The following is a 5718-nucleotide window of genomic DNA, read 5'->3' on the forward strand; positions in this document are numbered from 1 at the left end:
AATAGAACATTGTCTACTATGCTTAGGGCTGTTTTGAAGAATAACAAGAAAATGTGGGAAGAATGCTTGCCTCATATTGAATTTGCTTATAATCGCTCATTGCATTCTACTACTAAGATGTGCCCTTTTGATATTGTGTATGGTTTCCTACCTCGTGCACCTATTGATTTGTTGCCTCTTCCATCTTCAGAGAAGGTTAATTTTGATGCTAAAGAACGTTCTGAATTAATTTTAAAAATGCATGAGTTAACTAAGGAAAACATTGAGCGTATGAATGCTAAATATAAAATTGCTGGAGATAAGGGTAGAAAACATGTTGTGTTTGCGCCTGGAGATCTTGTTTGGTTACATTTGCGTAAAGATAGATTTCCTAATCTGCGCAAATCAAAGCTAATGCCACGCGCTGATGGTCCTTTTAAGGTGTTAGAGAAAATAAATGATAATGCATATAAACTTGAGCTACCTGTAGATTTTGGGGTTAGTCCCACTTTTAACATTGCAGATTTGAAGCCTTATTTGGGTGAGGAAGATGCGCTTCCGTCGAGGACGACTTCATTTCAAGAAGGAGAGGATGATGAGGACATCAATACCATTGTTACACCCACAGCCCCTACTGTTACATATACTGGACCAATTACTAGAGCTCGCGCACGCCAATTAAATTACCAGGTACTTTCGTTTCTTGGTAATGATTCTAATGTTCATGAGATTATGATGCTGCCTAAATTGGATACATTTGTTTTGCTTACAAATGAAGGGCCTAGCTTGGAGAAGGATGAACATTGGAGCAAGAACACGCATGGAGTTGATGGCATGCGCAAGGGGATCAAGAACGGAGTTACAAGTGATGATTTCAGGACTTTGAAGCCGCCATAAGGAGTGCATGAAGCCTTGGACGAAATATACAAGATGCCACTTCATAATATTCGTCCATAGGCTATTCTAGGTGCTGCGTCACCTTATTAATGGGCCAGGCCCATGTAATTTCGAAATACTTAAGTATAGGCTATTTTTAGAGTCCGTATGTGTGGAGAAACAAGAGTTAGGGTTGGTTTCGGACCCCACCCTCAAGGGCCACGAAATTCCCCCCTCTTCCTCCATATATACAGCCCTTAGGGCGTCGTTTAGACTTTGGGTTTTGTTTAGATTAAAAGTTCGCCATAGCTGCAACTTCGCGTACTTCGTTTGTGTCCAACGACCAGACCAAGACGTCACAGAACCCCACCTTGATCAATAAAGCTTTCATCTTATATTCGCAATATCCCGATTGCAATATCAGTTTCTTGCTTGTTCTTCGTTTGCTCGCAGGAAACAGACCCTCGTGGTCAGGTTGATCGTGCTCCGGCGTGGTCAATAACCCTCGGAAGTTGGTTTAGCGATTGCTAAGGCGCGACGTCTCGCACGTTCGTAGTCGGATCGTCAAGGTCGACTCCCACAGAAAACGATAGCCACCATCTCATCAAAACATCGGGACACCTTAGCCTCTATCAGGAGGTTGCACAAATCTCATCCTCAAGCCGCTAGACAACAAATCCAAAAATCTAAACACAATCCATTCAAATCAGCACAACTGATCCCCTACCCAGCTGGTACCAAAAGTTTCAATTCACTGTGTAACATTGTTGTTTCAGAGCATATCATCCAAGAGAAACCAATAATTACACAGCCATCGTCCCATTCCACGGCCAAGTAATTAGGCTGATGGTACATAAGATACGATTCAGGTCAAATCTGAGCATGCTAAAACAAAACTGAGCACACCTCCAAATCACATCCAGTGATCAAATAAATATTACTACCCAAATACGCATGTAGAGTAGTCATGCATAAAGCAAAAATATTTGGAGTCGCATCTTCTACAAAATAAAGGAAAAAAAATCAACTGATCCTTTTGCAAGTGGTATGTAGTAGCCTACCTTCACAAACCTAATTACCTGAATCATGGGTGGCGTCGAGCTGTTGAGGTTCAACGACGTCGAGATCGTGTCGTACACGCTAGGAGTAGGTCAGCCTGGGGACGGCGATGGTGTTAAGGCCGCCATGTCCACGAGTGGAGTGGACCGGCAGTGGTCGCGTCCAAGAAATCGCTCAGAGATCACATAAATCATGATTACATTTTCCATCAGTGTAGATACACCCGAAGGCAATGAATATACCAGATAGGAGATATTACCTGTGGAACCATGAGGGGCACGGGATTGAGGAACATCAACATTGACACTTTTTGCTGCAGCTTTCGTTTCTAGTCGGGCCAGCCGGAGCTTATGTAGGTGTTGTGCTTTATTCTCTTGGGACAAACGGGATTACCACCCCTGCCCCCTTTGTTTTTCGCATCCAACATTGATATCTGCAGGTTGATGATCAATACTTCCAGAGCTTGCAGCTGTACTTACTATACGTGGCAAATGGGAAAAAAAGAGGAAACAAAACACAAAAATCAAGTTTACATCATCCATGATCAATGCAGTAAATTTCCTGAGTGTAGGAATGTACCATATTTTTGTGTGTTGGTTATATTTCTCAAAGGGGTACGTTGCAGAGACAAAAATGAAGAAGCATGTTCTTGAGATACTTGCTGATAGTTGGCACTAATAAGAGTTGCGACCTTCTTTTCTGCGCGTGGCTGATGTCGGTTCTTGAGGTATTCCTCCTTTTTATCAGCAGACATTCGTGCATATCATCCTTGATTGCCCTGTGGTTTTATATCCCGCGTGATTTTCATTCGCTGTTGTAGACTTGTTTGCAAGGTCCCTAATCTAGGAACGATCCCTTGATCGTAACAGAGAAGCACCCGAATGAATATTTACCGTCTTCGAGATTTGTGCATAAAATCAGTGAAATCTCAATATAATATGATCATAAACATGGGTGAGCAAAATTCAAGCAATGAAAATGACAATAATAATGAAGCTGAACTGCTGAATGTGTGCATTGTAATCATCGATTGAAGAGTTTGTTAAACTGTGTTAACACTTGACAGGGTTGCTTTTCAGTTTTATCCAGTTTAGAAACCGTGGCAAACTCAGATAAGTGAAACGTGAATCAATCTATCAAATTTGAAGCAGCATGTCACTGAAAAAATAAAAGAAAGCAGAGATGAAAGACCTCCGGCCCCGCAGCTGTGTGCGTCAAGGTGGCGTGTCCCCTGACTTTGCGAGATGACAGGGAGATGTCAACTGACGATGTCGCTGATGGCCGAGCCGAGGCGTTTTAGGCGGCGTCGCTGATGGCCGAGGCGATGGGGAGGTGACCTGAAGGTGCGGGGGCTCTAGGCCATGGGGGCGGCGGTGTGAAGGTGTGGCGGCTCGGCGATGGGGCCGGCGGCTCGAGGCGATGTGGCCGGTGTCCTGAAGGCGCCGGCTCGAGGCGATGTGGTGGCCGGCGTCCTGAAGGCGCCGACTCGAGGCGATGTGGCCGGCGTCCTGAAGGCGCGGCGGCTCGGCGATGTGGCCGGTGGCCTGAAGGTGCGGCGGCTCGGCGATGCGGCCGGCGTCCTGAAGGTGCAGCGGCTTGGCGATGTGGCCGGCGTCCTGAAGGTGCGGCGGCTTGGCGATGTGGCCGGCGTCCTGACGGTGCGACGGCTTGGCGGTGTGCCGATGTGGTCGGCGCGAGGCAGTGGGTGGCGGCGTGCACGGCTGTGCGGCGGTTACCTTGTGAAGAACTTCCTTTCGTGCGAAAGGATAGTGGATCAGGGAAGGCGGGGCGAGGAGGCGGTTGCCTTGTGAGTTTCCTTTCGTGCGATAGGAACGCGTTTGTAACCCAATGGCATTGGTGGATAATTAAAGTATAAAACGTGTTTAATGTTTTGAAGGAATGTAGGTCTTTAAATTACAGGTTTAGATGAATAGGATGACTTGGTTCTCCGCCCTCTCTTTCTTTTATAGGATAGTAGAAAAGTTATCTAGACTCATTTGAAAATTGTTTACTAAAGAAGTTCATTTTGAATTCTATTACAGCTCATTTCCCTCGACCATGTGATTCGCTTTTTCGCACGTGTATAGCTTGCCAATGTGGAAACCCAAAACTCCAAACAGAAAAAAGAAAGAAGGAAATGAAGTGCAAAGATGTGTTAAATGAAAATGGTAGATAAACGACAAAAAAAGTAATGTCGTTCACTTGACCATTTGATGCAGTGCAAAGATGTGTTAAATGAAAAATGGTAGAGAAACGACAAAAAAAGTAATGTCGTTTCCTTGACCATTCGATGCAGTGCGGTTTTCTAATTGAAGCAGTGTGGTTTTCTAAACTGAAGCAGTGCGGTCGGGTGTCTGATGTTGTTCATCTTGTAAGTGACCATTTGATGCAGTGCGGTTTTCTAACCGAAGCAGGGCGGCCGGATGTCTGATATTGTTCATCTTGTAAATGCAAAAGGAAAAAAATGTTACTGAAACGACAAGTAAAGTAATGCGGTTTACTTCTCCATGCATTTGGGGTTCACTTACGCCCGATGTAAAGTCCCGTCCACTTTCTCGCATGAGAAAATTTACGTGTAAATAAAATAAATCAAGCAGTTCGCTTGCCCATCTGATGGGGTGCGGCTTCCTGTCTGAAGCAGTGCATTCTTTTGTCTGATGCAGTACACAAGTCGATTTGGGTGTCGCGAAAAACTGAGTTTTCGCATTTTGGTAAAATTGAAACTGCTCTTAAACCGTAAGGAATTAGAGAGAGTGTTCTACATGAAAAAGTTGCGTCTTGTCGATATCTTTCCAACGGCGTATAATTTGAATCATTTCGACGGCCGGTTTGTAAAAATTTCGCGAAAAACGGCCGCTGCCACTTGTCATCCGCCACACAATTTTCAAAATTAACTTAAAACCATAAGGAATCTCAAAACCATTTCTAAATATGAAAGTTGCGCCTTGTCCATAGCTTTCCAACGACATATACACGCCTCGTTTCGACAAACGGTTAACAAACTAGAGCGAAAACAGTACCAAAAATTTGAAAAAAATCTGAAAAACAGAATTCCGCGATTTAGTAAATTTGAAACTGCTCTTAAACCGTAACGAATTAGAAAAAGAAATAGATATGAAAAAGATGCGCCTCGACGATATCTTTCCAACGGCGTATCATTTGCTTTATTCTGATGAGCGGTTTAGAAAAAATCACGAAAATACGCTCGTTGCCACTCGTTGTGGGCTGCACCATTTTCAAAACTGCTCTTAGACCGTGAGGAATCTCGAAAAGTGTTCAACATGGCGAAGTTGCGCTTAATCCATAGCTTTTTAACGATATATTACACGCCTCGTTCCGACAAACGGTTAAAAACTAGAGAGAAAACAATACTAGAAAAAACATTGCGTGCAGTTTTTTGCCACGGGAAGTTCACTCGCCTCAGTACTGCAGCACACTTGGTTCAAACAATGGCGTGCACTTGCATTTAACGTGTAGTGCGGAAGTGTTATCAGAATAGACCGGCTATATATATATATATATATATATATATATATATATATATATATATATGACATAGGACAGCACTATTCTAATCCCAGGATCAAAATAACTATTTGGATCATGGCTTGCCCTATATAGACGCGCCTGGATGCTCCTAAACTTCCGAGACCACCCGAATTTACAACCTTAGAAAAAAAACTACCCCGCATCCTCAACCTCGCACCCCCGACCCCCACCACCCACCCTAGACGCCGCCGCCACAGGCCCACCCTGCGTCGCCGCCGCCACCCGCCCACCCCGCGTCGCCGCCTACCTCTTCAA

The 5718-nt window shown here is 44.4% G+C and overlaps 1 long non-coding RNA gene across 2 annotated transcripts; it reads right to left on the bottom strand.

Moving 5' to 3' along the window:
* Positions 1 to 1579: 1579 nt before the first annotated feature.
* On the bottom strand, positions 1580 to 3859 carry LOC125551225 (uncharacterized). Of its 2 annotated transcripts, XR_007302290.2 has the most exons (3): positions 3106 to 3835; positions 2494 to 2769; positions 1580 to 2392 (listed from the first exon to the last, which is right to left on the bottom strand). It is a non-coding gene; the product is annotated as an uncharacterized LOC125551225 (long non-coding RNA). The 2 variants fall into 2 exon arrangements; XR_007302289.2 differs by having other exon boundaries at positions 2494 to 3859.
* Positions 3860 to 5718: the final 1859 nt, after the last annotated feature.

The sequence above is a fragment of the Triticum urartu genome, chromosome 4A, assembly GCF_056163025.1.
Source record: "Triticum urartu cultivar PI428250 chromosome 4A, HENAU_Tu73, whole genome shotgun sequence".
Taxonomy (NCBI): Eukaryota; Viridiplantae; Streptophyta; class Magnoliopsida; order Poales; family Poaceae; genus Triticum; species Triticum urartu.